Consider the following 15262-nt stretch of genomic DNA (forward strand, 5'->3'; position numbering starts at 1 on the left):
AAAGATATTGAAATAATGGTGAAATAATTGTAAGATATTGAAATAATGGTGAAATAATTGAAAGATCTTGAAATAATGATGAAATAATGGTGAAATAATTGAAAGATATTGAAATAATGGTGAAATAATTAAAAGATATTGAAATAATGGTGAGATAATTGAAAGATATTGAAATAATTTTGGCGGTGATCTCACTCCATATGCCTTTTCACCGTGATTTTTTTTTCGTCGTGATATTTTTAACTTGATATTTTCCTGTGACTGTTTTTTTTCCTGACTCGCTACCGTTATTTGTCGTTTCGTTACTTCTTTGCGTGATTTTTACAACGATTTTTACACCGTGGTTTTTTATCGTGCTCCCGTTTAATTTAGATGCACCCGTCAACGGCGAACGTGTGATTGCACATGTCTAAGTATTTTCTTTTCTATTTCGATCGCAACCAAAAGACATGCGGCGGATTTCTTGGCCATAGACGTATTATCTATTATTAGGCCCTTATCATTTGCCAAGTAAAGTGATAGATTCACTAAATCACAGGGCAACAATCAGGTGAATACGGAAATCAGGTGAAGTTAGTGAATTTATTTTTTATGTTACGGAAATTATTTATATTATCACAAACACAACGATTACTCGTGATATAAACCTTACCCTTACTTTTCCACAACGTACAAATAAAAATAATGTTGTAGTATTAGCGTAAGTACTTGGTACTAGGCATTTAAATAATTTTGATTCTAGGCATTTATTTAATTTGGACTAATATTTTATGCATACTCTGTCCGTGTGCAAAATGACTGCGTATCTACCACGCGCGCCCAAATTACAGATATTGGAAGCTGTAGTAAAAACACCAAGAAAATACTCATATGTTTAGAACCCCGTTACTTCAGATCCGTATAATAAAGCAGTGGCGGATCCAGCAAAATGTATTGGGGGGGTCCGCCATTTTAAGGATGCCATACAACCCACGTATTGGATAGAAACAAACATGGAGCTTAGAACAGCTGTTTTACAAAACAAGTTAATCCCGTTATTGCAGTTCTATCTAAACATATTATTAGTCCGGTTGCACTTAGGTGAATAGCAACTCAAAATGTCATGCTTTATCGGGCCGTATATCAAAGTTAGTTGCAAAAATTACGACAGGAAAAAGTTCTAAATAAAATAGTACTTCAAAATATGGCACATCTTCTTGTTACATGCCTTTACGAAACTTTGTTTTTATTTTTAACCCGGTACCCCCCCCCCACACACACACTTTAAATACTATTGTTTAGTTGTCGATGTTAGAGTGCAGGTTCATTAATGAAGAAAGAGAATAAGAACGGGACTCGTATGCATCCTTGGCGATTGCCAATTGGATAGTGAACAACGGAATATGATTTGAAATGCGAATACATCTATAATAGAATTTACCATTTCCATTCAAACAACATTCCACCCCTACAAAGACGATGTTTCTTGAGCGAATAAGAAAACGTTTCCAGCAATATAAAAGAACAATTTTTTATGAAAGTGAATATTTTGACAAAAAACCGTGACTACTCAACGAAATCGTGGAACTTGTATGTATTGGGAAGATAAACGCTCTCTACTGAATGTCTAAAGTTGTCAAAGATTATACCAAGTCCGGCCAGTGATAGGCGGTATGACGTGGTTTTACTGGCCGTAATTTCCCGCTGTAAACTTGCTGGAGGGTGGAGTTATGTTATAGCAAAACATTGAAGTCGTAAAACAGGTGTGGCCCTGGCTTCTGATTGGTCCGTGTTAACAGATGGTAGAAATTAGAGAAAGAATTGTTAATAGGGAAAATTGTGCTGGCCTTGACTACTACTTCAAATTAATTTGCAATTATATTATAATACCGTGAACAAACAAGCAAACAAACAAGTCATTCACTTCCAGGTTAGCAAGATACACACATGGAGCTCTATGCTGCACACAACCTCCCTAAATAACTTAATGAACCAACCAACACAGTTCTGTACTCATACAGTAGTGGGGGAATTGTTCACAGATATTCTACATTAAAAAACGTTCATATAGATAATGTGCATTATAGGGTTTATTCTAGAGAAAATAGCAAAATAAAATGAAACAAAGCATCATGGGTATTTTTAGGTTTACTGTGTAAAAAATCCAAAATGACGGGTGGCTATGGCACTTTCAAAGTCGGCTTCCATCGACCTTTCAACAAAATCTGTTATAAGTTAAACCACACATAAGTACATATATTCATTCACAATTCTGATTAAGTATTTATATATAAATGCAAATGTTATAGATTGGGTGTATTTGAAGACTGAAATTTAGTTTTCTGTCACTATTAAAACGTAAAACTTTGTTTGTTTGAGCTTTAACGCCATGACCGAGGACAGACAAAAGATTTCACGTTTCGCCCTATTTTTAGAGTAACACTGACGGTGTAATGTGATATTTTCGCCTGCTGTATATCCATGAACATATACCTTGCCTGTATATGCATCGGGGAGTTGTTCACGCAGGCAACGCCCTCATAACACCCATTAGTCCCGTGGTGTTTTCTACACAAGTATTATGGAACAGGCCCTCTGAACTATTCCAACCAGGCCATCTAGACCCTCTGAACTATTCCAACCAGGCCATCTAGACCCTCTGAACTATTCCAACCAGGCCATCTAGACCCTCTGAACTATTCCAACCAGGCCATCTCAATTTTCCCAAATTTCACTTAACTTTAATCAAATTTGTACCCATTTAAAGCTATATAAGAACTTATATAAAATACAAATACAACTAGTATGATGAAATTTTGTTATTTTTATACTGAATTTGGATATTTGTGTAGCTTATTATGCAAACTCGCTAATTGAAAAAGTTCGTTGAGTATAGGTCAGTTAGTACCTGTAGTTAGTCAATTACTGATAACCCATGCCGTTCGTATGACCACCGTCGACGAAAGTACGCCCACCATTTCGATACACAAAATTGTGAATACGATTTTCCCGAGAAGAACCATTATAAACCTAAAATAAAGATGATTTGTTTGGATTATAAGAATTAGTAGGAGACACCAACAAAATAGTCTATCACACCGGATTTGAGTCAGTTTTCTTGCTGTACGAACTAATTAAATCTATCAATAATGACGGCTCCATGTCATGATGAAAACGTCCTCTCCCGACCACAGTTTCCATCCGTGTACTCTGACATGAATATTTGGTGAAAAAAGCACGGAATCACCATAAATCAAATACTTGGCTGTGGTTGGGCGACTCCCAGGTCGAACGGCGTGTTTATTCAGATGTATGCCATATTTGAACACAGTGAGAGCTGTTTGCCAGACATCGTGGCGCCTAGCACGTCTTTGATGAATACCGCTATCAGCCGAGCCCAGCACGGTGTCTATGTCGGTACAGCCTGTCAACTGAGATTCATAGCGGTAATTCAGGCTTTATCCTTGAGGGATATTGCTTTGTAACAAGATGTGTTACTAATTTAGTTTGCAAGCTCCTGAGCCCCCTCCCCGTCAAATGCTGCATTAGTTCAATATTGTCTTAACGTTTCGATAAACGTTAAATTCCAATATCTGACAATCTGAATATTAAACATTTGGTCACATTTTAACCATTGTTATGTACGAATATGTGCCCCACCTTTATCAAGATACATGTATGTTCAGATTTTTTTTTTTAACTTTTCTCATAATTTAGGGAGAGTACAAATACATAAAGTGATTGAAATAGACAAAAAATATACAACAAATACAGAGCTCAAATTTAGTCAGCCAGCGAAACAAAAACACATTGTACAACAAATTTAAAACGTGAAATGTACCAGCGTTACCATTATCCACACACTCGTTAAAACATCATAGAAAATAACGCAAGCACAGACTGAAAATGATTTTTTTTCGATAAAATCGAGAGATCAGGTCTAAATTTTTCTTTTGAAAAATTATGTCCCATTCCAATTAAGATAAGTTGGCCACCCACTACAAAAAGGTGAATGACCTAATGTCCTGTACATCGCCGTTGTGAACTCGTGCTAAAACCGAGATTTGACGTTAGAGGGCAGTATAAGCTAAATTTCACTGTGGAAACATTCCTTAGGATACAGTTATTTGCATATGATATTCGAATTATAGCGTCAATGGTTAGTTAGTTATTTACTTCACAAGACTGCGGGCGTCATGTGCCCAATTGTACATAATTGCGTGACTTGCATTTAAAATTAATCTCAAAATAACGCTCAAGCCTTTCGAGCCTTCGTGCAGATTATTTAGCTTGAATCATTCCTATAAATTGCGCCCTCTATAAACGAAACTTATATGTTATAAATGAATGACCATCTTCGGCAGCCAAGGACCATTTATTCGCCCGAATCCTCAACATTAACCAATTATGAATGGCCGGCTCTAACGAAACCATGCGATTCGGACGATGATGAATGGCTCGAAGCGTCAATATCTTTTTATTCTTTGAATGAAGATGACAACCGACTGTACAATCAAACACAGTTTTCGATTTGATTTCAACGACATTGCACTCAATGATATACTTATAATGGTTAGACGCCACAGAAGCGTTCCGTTGCTAGAGGGCGCAATTTACAATTTCGAGTTCACTGAGTTTCTCGTGCTTGCTCAGCTGCTATGCTCGGAATTGGGGGGGGGGTCAAATCGACGTAGATTTGCGGCGGTCGGCAAAAATACGCAGTATTAGACAGATTTGTTACTATACCAGCTTCTGTTGATTCTGTTTTGCACTGTTTCATCCACGTTTACTTTTGAAAGTTTATCATGATTTGTTTGTAAAATTTAGAAAACACGTTTTCAATCATAAACGCACAATGAAATTGGATAAAATATAATTTATAGAATTTTGGTATCTGTACTTACAATTTGAATATATTGTTTGGGGGATGGTGGCACTACTTGTACTTGCATTCTTTTTAATTTATGTCAGCGAACGAATCGCTGTAATTTCAAATTATTCTCGGATCAGACATCATTCGGACATCCGGGAATTGTCACCGCCTGGCAAACATCACAGAAAACGGTACTTTGGGATGGTTGTTGAGACTCTCCTGAACAGTGTAACAAGATTAGCCCTACTTGTGTAACATATATAAATTTGGTTGTTCAGGATTACTTCAAAGTTGAGTTTGTGTTGTTTTCTCGAATTTTCACCGGCTCTTCGACCGGCGTTCCACAGCGCAGAGTCCATAGAAATACACGGTACAGTGGTGCGCGTCTTAGCAACGTCCTCGGGGGAACAATTTATTTATTTATTTATTTACTTATTGACTCTTACACAATCCCCGGAGGGAAAGAAAATGGTCACAAAGTACAAGGAGAAATATATATATATAAAAAACAAAACAAAAACACAATATACTAAATAACAAATAACAAATACAATCACTAAATTACTAAATAATACAAAATCTCTAAAATACAATCTAATATAAAATTACAAAATTGACAGCAGGCATTAAGATGTCAAGTAAGACCCTGCTTCCTGACTTCAAAGCTTTTACTTATGAACTGTGCTACTGGTATAATAATGTTTTCATTCAGTAACAATTCCATGAATTTTTTCTCTGCAGGTTTATTTTCAAATGCTGGGATCATATCCTTAGCTTTATTGAACAGTTTGGCACGCAACTCATTATATTTGTTGCGATCCAGCAGAAAATGCATTTCATCCTCAATTAGACCTTTGTTACACATGTCACAAACCCTGTTGTTTAGTGGGATTTTTTTATGACGACCCATTTCAATTTTGAGACTATGGTCACTAAGACGGAATTTGGTAAGCACACTACGCAGTTCAAAGTTTTTTAGCTTGACTAAATATGGCTCAAGTTTTAAATCTGATTTGATTAGCCGATATGTTCTTAGTTTGTTTTTCTCATTTGCTTTGGTGCGGTTATCATTATAGACCTCACCTTTCCATCTTGTTAGAAATAAATCCTTGATGCCTAAATCAATTTGTTTCATTTGTGCCGAGGTTAGTTTATCACAGTTGTTAACTGAATGATATAGTTGGATATTGTTTAATAATGATGTCACTTCTAGATACCATTTACTTTTAATGCTTTGGTTAACCACAAAAGCTTCCTTGAGTAACGCATTATTAGAATTCATGGCCCGACTGTAATATTTAATTATTTGTTTTTTTATAAATACGTCTAGGGGGTATCTGCCTAACTCGCTATACATGGCCATAATTGGTGTGTGTTGTGACACCCCCAGTAGATACCGACAATAACTTAATTGAACGTCTTCAATAGGTGATTTAGTGGAGAACTCATCACCCCAAACATCACAACCATAAATGAGGATAGGTCTGATGAGTTTGTCAAAAAGGGAAATTGAAACTTTTATACTTATGTTTTGTATTGAGCCAAGCTTTGCTTTCATTGAAAACAGAGCTTTTTGAGCCTTACGTTTAAGGTTTTTTAGGCCATCCTTAAATTTACCATTGGCACTAATGACTAGTCCCAGATAGTTATAAGATTTAACTGTATCAAGTTCGATACCTCCAAGAAAAAATGTATCATTATTCAAACGTCTGTTTGATTTATTGAAAATTAAAATTTTGGTTTTGTCAGTGTTGACAGAGAGCTTCCACGTTTTAGCATACAATGCCAAACTATCAAGACATGTCTGTAATCCCTGTTTAGTTTTAGAAAGTATCACAATATCATCGGCATAGAGTAGACAGCTGACATGCGAGTTTTCTAAATAAGGAGGATCACAGGTATTAGGATTGAAAATAGTGGGCAGGTCATTTAAAAAAAGATTGAAGAGAGTTGGACTAAGATTACATCCCTGTTTAACACCAATATTGGACTGAAATTGTTTTGTTAAGCCTTCTTTACATTTAACTTTATATTTTACTTTACTGTACATGTTTTTGATAGTTTTATACATTTTTCCAGTTATACCATATTTGATTAATTTTTTGAATAGACCATCATGCCAGACACTGTCAAAGGCCTTTCTAAGGTCAATAAAGCAGGCATATAATTTTTTTGATTTTTTAATATTTGTGTTATTTTGTTTATTGGCGCACTCTGACTTACCACTGTAGAGATATTTATTTACCAGGGTTTTTAGTATGAAAAGATTGTCTGTAGTTCGACAATCATGCCTGAATCCGAACTGTCGACCGGAAAGAATGTTATCAGAGTCTAAAAATGATGTCAGCCTAATATTTAGAATACTATTGAATAACTTGCCAAGACAGCTAGAGATGGCAATTCCCCTGTAGTTGGCCGGGTTATTTTTCGACCCAGATTTGTGGATTGGTACCAACAGGCCAGTGCTCCAAGAATGTGGATAGTTATTTGAACTATAAACAATATTAAAGAGTTTATGTATTGCATCTAATAAGTGATGTTCACCGTATTTTAACAATTCATTGCAAATTCTATCTTCTGCCGAAGCCTTGTTACTTTTAAGAAGTCTAATGGCTTTAGTTATTTCATTTTTTAAGATTGGTCTGTCTAAATAGGGGTTGCTACTTGCACTCTTTTCACTATTCTCCAGTTCATTCGCAATCTCAGAGTTTGATGTACTGCTATCAGTATTAAGTAGGGTCTTAAAGTAAACCAACCAATCACCAGGTTGAACATTCCCGTTATTATTACTGGGGTTCTCGCCATTCATTTCACGAAGAATCTTCCAAAATTTAGATGTGTCTGATTTAGAATTTTCCAATTCTTTGAGTTGTGCAATCATTTTTTGATTACTTTTATGTTTGATTAGTTTTTTATACTGTTTACGGGTTTGAAAAAATTTCCCTCGGATATATGGATCTTGAGGATACTTTTGTAATAAACGTGATAGGCTCCTTAACTCCTTACGAAGGGACCAACAATCCTGGTCAAACCAGTTTTTTTGTTTACTTTTGCGTTTATTTTTTTTAAGTTTAGGAGTAATTTTCTTTAGACATTTGTCTGCAATATTTGTAATTAAATTTTCAAAATCTGTGACTGCAGTTTCTGACTCATAAATGCTATAAGGTTTGCTCATAAAATTCTTAATTTCATTATTATTTAACTTTTCAAGGTTTGTTTGATAATTGTCCTTAGCCTGGTCATTCCACATATAATTGTTCCTTGTCACTTTAATGAACAATATACTAGTATATCTTGAAACTGAAATCAGATGATAGGCGATGTGTTCTACCCGGGTTAAATCGCTGGTATATGTAACTGTTGAATAAAATCGTACAAACATTCAACGCCAATGTTGACTGTTCTTTATCCGCATCACTTATTTAATTTACAAAGTGAAAGTGCAGACGGTTCAGTGGCCTTTTTAACATTGACCCGTGATTTTGAGTTAGTCGGGATATTGCACTATACATTATGAAATGATTATCAAATTTTTAGATCGACAGAGTGGAGTATGATTTGGGATTTGGGATTTCTTCTTTCTTTCTATCAGATAGAGGCGAATTGGGATCCAACTTTAGTTTTCCTAGACTGCGATAATTGTCTGATATTCATCGAATTTTTAGATCGATATAAGACCGATGTCCCGCGGTGTTACGTAATTATACACTGACTGCTTTAATGTAATTTAAAGTAGTAGGTAAGATCAATAAAATTTCAAAAACAATCACTAATTTTCACCATCTGTGGACACTCAGGCTGACAACTCAGTCACCGCAGCTGCTTTACGACTTCACTGTGTAAAATAACTATACCCTCTCAACAACAACACTGACACTTTCGGGACAGCTGCTAGTTCACAGCGATGAATTACAGCCAGTATTAACATCGGAATGACTTGTCCCTTGTTACCATGGAAATAACCAGCAGATATCGCTGATTGGCTACTTGTGCTGTCAATCACCTAACAGGTGTGTAAGTTCGATAATTATCCGATAATGAAAAAAAAAAAGTTTAATCACAACATTGTTGCCTTAAGACTCATAGTTACTGCCAATACTAGAACTGCGGGCTATCAGAAGTGGCTGGCTGTTAGGAAACCCGTTACGCACGTTCGTATTCCCTGGATGTGACGGGGAATACGATATTGGTTATTGTGTTTCGGACTTAAATGATGTTCGAAGTTCATGCGTATAAAAGTAAAACATTAACAATGCATTTACGAATTGAATGGTAGGGAAATTTAAAAAAGAAAGAAACACAAATATAACTTAATCACGTGTCTATCAACAACAAAATGACAACTACATGAAATATAATGAATAATTATTGTATTTGGGATAAATGTAATATCGACTACACTTAATTCGGTTAATAGCCTGCTGGATATCAGAGTGACAAGTTTCTTGCCTATAACACCAACATACATTTTACTGATGACCAAATGGATTATATTTACCCGATAGTTTTCTGGTTTATTTAAATGAATTGAAGGGATTTTCCCTGTTACCCGGCAAGGAAATTTATTTTTAAATTCACAACATGTTTTCATCCATGTGGTTCTTATCATCATAACCCTATCAACATTGAAACCGAACAAAAATATGAATAGTCTGCAATCACCGTAAAATATGCGACAAATCAAGAAATTGGACGAAGTTTGAAATTGCCAGGTGATCATTAAAGCGGGGGAGTCATCACCTACGCATGCGTCAGGTGGCGATAGCGTGTCATTGTTTACAAACAAGCGCCCATCGTGAGCCTTTGCGTTCAGCGTGTGTTGTTATCGTCTCTTGGGACTCAATTCCCGCGCATGCGCAGGTGACGACCCTCTCACTTTAATAAACCGGTTTTCCAGACGTCTGAAACCAATATCTTAAAATTTTGTTTCGTCATGTTGATATTACGGGTTAGCTACACTAATAATTCGACCGGGGTGTTTTTTTCGGCATCCGTACGAATTAATGTATTGTATTATTTAAAATTAAGAAATCCGCTGTAATTAAAACTACTCGTTTCTTACCGAAATATTGTTTTAGACACGATTACATGGGCAAAGTGTAGGATATCACGTAAAGTACGAATAGTCGTCATTTCGTTGAAATAGGTCACGTGATAAGGACGGTAAAAATGATGAATGGCGCACATATGGCACAGAGATAAAATTTATCAATCGGAAACAAAGATCGTTAGTTACAGCTATTGTCACTTTATTGTTTACTGGTTTGTTGAAAGCTAAAATTGCTCATTTTTAATGGCGTGTGGTATACAATGTATTTACGAAAACCAAAATTTGTTCTGCCTAGTCGTATTTTCAAACGTTTTTCTGTAAATAAATTAAAAATGGACAAAATAATTTCATTTTGAAAAAAATAAATTGTTTGAGTCTATCCACGTATGCTATCAACAAAGACACTGTATTATCTTGAACAATACGATTCCACTTCCTTAGGATGTCTCTGCTAGCATGCGACAAACTTTTAATTTTAGCTAACATTTCACCTAATTTCTTAATTTTAACTAATTAAATTAATACATATACAATGTTATTAATTCGTATACTATGATATGGGACGAGATCAACGCTTTAGATCACTGACGTGATTAGAAGTGGGTCAGATTTGGCCATCGACCTTCTAAATAAAATAAGATGTGATTTTCTGACTTTAGATTTCAAAAAAACACACACAAAAACATTCTTCTACATAGAGGCAATTGTGAGCACGCAATGATACCCCATTTAGTGATAGTCTATTAGGCCAAAACAAATTATGTTGCCCTCAAGTCGGAAAATTGAAAAATTGGGTCGGTCGGATTTTTTTAAGAGAAATACAGATCAACCCGTGGTTGAAATTCGCCACTTATCCCCGGGGACCCTGGGGATCAAACAACGGTCCGGGATCGTTAATTTTTCGAGGAAACACTTTTTACTGCTTAAAATGGTGAGTTTTTAATATTTGGGCCTATTAAAAGTATATATATATATGTCATATTTTTCGGTCGGTCGCTGAGGGCAACAAAACATTTTTTTTGGCCTTATTTAATATTATTTGGGGTTTCGATGAAATGTCGTCAATCCCCGAAACTAATACATGAAAGAACAATGTAAACGGGCACGGTTCTTTTCGGTGGTACTGTGATACGGGTATACGTCGCTCAGACAGGTACCTTCACATGAAAACCACTATCACACAGTGTAGTCCCAACACAGAATTGATCTATTATAATCTGCCCTTAATGAAACGTTAACGGCACCCTGCAGGAATCTCTATCGTCAGTGAGTACATGTATTTTGGTGTTTTCTTTTGTTTACCATTATCGTACAACTGTATACCGCCATATTCCATCCGAAAATGACACGAACCGTTAAAAGATGTTCATTTTCGGGTAAATATAAACGGTCAGTGGCTAACTGCATTGTTTATTTTAGTTTTGTTGCTGCAAAAAATGTCAATAGAGTAAATAACTTGATTTATGATGAATAATTTTCATACTTGGCAATTTTGGAACATCGTGGGCATCTCTCGTATCGATTTTTTCCCCAAACTTCAATGTATTATCGCTGCCCTTGCCAAAAAATGGAAAAAAAACACAACAATTGTCATACATATACCCTAGAGAAGGGTCTGGTTTATACAAAAACCGATTACAGAAATAATATTTCATGTCATTCTGCTTGCGTTGTTATGTATTCCTTAACCAGTAAATACACTTGCAATATTGTATGTAATGATATTATAGAAATTCGAACACGTTCTGCGTGACAACTGTAGCGTTTTGAGTATTGTAATATTCAGACTTCTCATAATTACCACGATTTCATCCGAATTTGAATGGGAAAAATGTAAACTCGCCCTTGTGTTTATTTTGCAAGAACGAAGATGGGACACTTGGGCATTTACTAGTTCTTTACTACTGTGTTTACATTTTGTGGAGAGAGCTTCACGGTGTAGTCTTATTGTGTAAACAAAGAATTACTAGTATATTACAATCAGAGATGGAAGCCACTGGAAAACTTGAGCACATATGAACGATTTTCAAATATAGTAGTGTCACACCACTTTACACCACATTTTGTGCTGTTTTCTTTTGTCTCTGTCTTTTTCCTTCAAAGCTGTGTATTTTATAACGCGTGTAAAATAAGCGAATTGGTTTACAAAATTCGAACGCTCGCCAACGTGACATTAAAGACGGCGAATTTATCGAGGGTTAAGGGTTGTCAAATCTGAATGAGCAAATATTTTATTGTTATCACTATAAGCGTGAAGTTTATCAATTTTCAAATCGAGCAAAATTATTCTTTCTCATATAACTCTGCTTATGGAATGGCTTGCTGTGATTGTTGAGCAAATGGCTTGATGAAGTATGTTTTTGTTGATTCGTTTAATAATTCACAATCCTCGCCAGAAGTCTGAGTACATGACATGAAAAGTAAACAAACACTGACTTTGTGAGTTGGAATGCAACAACTTTAGAACTGTGAACAAATATAACAAAGTTACATTATTATAGTGCTTCATATAGTGAACGTTAAAACGTGATTTAGAGTACTTGAAATGGCAGTGGTAGTCGTACGGGGTACCATGCATATTACTCGCGTTGTGAACATTGGGTGTGGTTCTTTTATGTCGAACGGTTTAGAAGTAAGGCAAACAAAATATAAGACATTTTCATTCAGACTTGATTTTAACTTATTATAATATACTGTAAAATACTTTATTTTAGTTGTAAGTAATTTTAATTTTCCGTTATTTTTGCTAGCGTGTAAATATGGCTGGGTGAAAAAAAAACTCGGACCATTTATCTCTTCACTATGCAGGAAAAATCATTATGATTCCAATTTTGTCTTTTTTAGTCAAATAAGGTTTAAAATAAAATCATTTTTTTCTGGAATATGCAAAAAAGAGAACAACTTTTTGCAAGCATTATGGCATCTCGTCGGAAGTAAATAAAATAGTCCATCCACAGAAAATTGAAAATGACTGGGGTTTCGTAAATAAATACATGTATGCAAATTTCTTTAACTGGTCTTTTAATCGACAATCAAGTGTTAGGAATGAGAGGGGGATTAGGCAGAAGTTCAATTAGAGTATTTAAAGTTCAAATATCAAATTGTTGAATACTGTCCAAGGCATTGAAAAATAACAGGTTAACTTATGAATGATGTTTAGTAGATATAAGATCATGTGAATTTGAGGCTAAATACGAATTAGATACAAAAATGTCATATGGTTTAGAGAAGCATGGACCCAACAAGACATTAGTAATGGAAATCTATTTTTATGACTTTTTCCGGTAAAAATGTTTCGATATTTATATCCAAACTTTTTCACATAATCTGAGCAATTGTCTCTGATAAAATATACACCTGCGTTTAAAAAAAGAACCTACACCAGAACTTATTTGTCATGTATCTTCCAAATATTCCTCAGATTAGCCATGTGTAGGTATCGAACCTCGTCCCATACACTCATCATTGAAACTGGTCGATGGAAAAACACCCCAAGGCAAAATGACATGTAATCTACCACAGTCCCTCTATCTGAATTCTGATAGAGAAACTGTGACACTATCGAATTTCATCGCAATCGAGGGCAATTATCATTTCATGTCCCCTTTATAGCCTATAAAATTAATATACTGTTCTTCTTAAATATTAAACCCATCCAGCCTCCAAATATCAATAATCATATTTTATTTATTCGTGACGAGGCTGTCACAAGAATACTGGAACATTACACATATTTCACTTTCTAATTTAATTTTTATCACAATTCACTAGTGAAAGAAATTAAATGATGAAGTCGGAAAGCAAATAAATGATTTCACATAATGACAAAAGGGAACAAATTAATAATGACAATGGGAAATAAAAACATTTCAATGAATATTGCATTGGCCAAATTTATAAAAAACAAAAAAAAAAAAACATAAACAAAAAAAACTTTATCATGAGACAGCAACACCTCTTGTCGGCTTAGTATAACCTTTTTTTTAAACATTGCAAAAACAAAAAAAAAACAAAAAAAAACAAAAAACTGCAGCACCCCATAGTATAATTATAGATGTATTTTCGACAGTGAATCATGTTATTTGTAAATGTAATTTTGTAACTTGTATGTACTTTTTATCTTTTACTGTTAATCAGTTTTTATTGTCTTGTAAATTTAGTGACCTTACTGTTGTGTACTTTCCAAAGTCAGTGCTGTGTTAATAAATTAAATAAATAAATAAGTGTCTTTAGTTTCACATGCCTTGCTCCTCCCAGTGGGAGTAAACATAAGAGCCTCCCCATAAACCAACCAACAAAATAATATCCACACCAAGCTGAGTGTTCCAGGCACGTGATTTAGCCAAACAAATAGACGTGACAGGAAACGGAAAGAACAATAGAATTGTGAAGGAGGTCCAGAGAGGGCGTATCACATTTAGCAAATAAGTAACTCGCTAGACACCATCGACGCGCGCGTTGCTGTGCTCAGTATTTCGTTTACAGCACAAGTTTACTATCCTGTTCTTCAGTCGGAGTGCGCTGTCATTACAGTCGTAAATGTCGGTCAACATTTGATTCACTGCCCATGTCGTAACATGCATGGGGCGTAGGCGCACTAGTTTTCTTGCCCAGGCCTTCGATGGCTCGTTTAGAAAACCCCCTAACTTCGTTTTATTTGTGTTAATTGGTAACTGCGGACATTATTTACACTCGTCGTCCATTAATAAACCGGGCGTGGAAACCACGTATCCGATTATAGTTGCGGCAGAATATTCATATTTTATGATAGTCAGTGTCTTCAGAACCCCCACACTCTTTAATTTTACATCGATGCCACCTCGAAGAACAAAGAAATTAAAAAACAAAGAAACCTCTTTAACCGAAGCCATGGGTATTAAACTACCATTTACATTGAGTGCGGCACTTTCGCGTCAGTGCAGACAGTGTGGACGGCGGAAAATGCAACCCAGGGAGAATGGGTGAATTACTTCCTCAGGAATAAAATGTGCTCTTCTAGTGAAGTGGTTTAATTATTAAAGTACAATTTACGTAAGTTTTGACTATGTTGGGGAAGCATGGTGACCTCCCAAAATAATGGCCTTGGAACTATTGTGGATATGTAAATTAACGATCGCGGGGGTTTAAAGGATATATTCATCCGCAGTAGGAAAACGCCCTTATCATTGATGATGGGGGGTGAATCGACTCTTCTTTATTTCTACTTCTATTAGTAATTGTGGAGCCGAAATTTAAAAAAAAATAACTAAACTACCCAATGAAGTATACATCTCTGTTGAACAAGAGTAATTGGGGCGGCAATTGGAGGTAGAAAGGGAACTATATTTTGTAGGGTGTTTACTCGCGGGAGGTCAAGGCGA

This window comes from Saccoglossus kowalevskii, chromosome 21 (genome assembly GCF_978046115.1).
Source record: "Saccoglossus kowalevskii chromosome 21, keSacKowa6.1, whole genome shotgun sequence".
NCBI classification, from domain to species: Eukaryota; Metazoa; Hemichordata; class Enteropneusta; family Harrimaniidae; genus Saccoglossus; species Saccoglossus kowalevskii.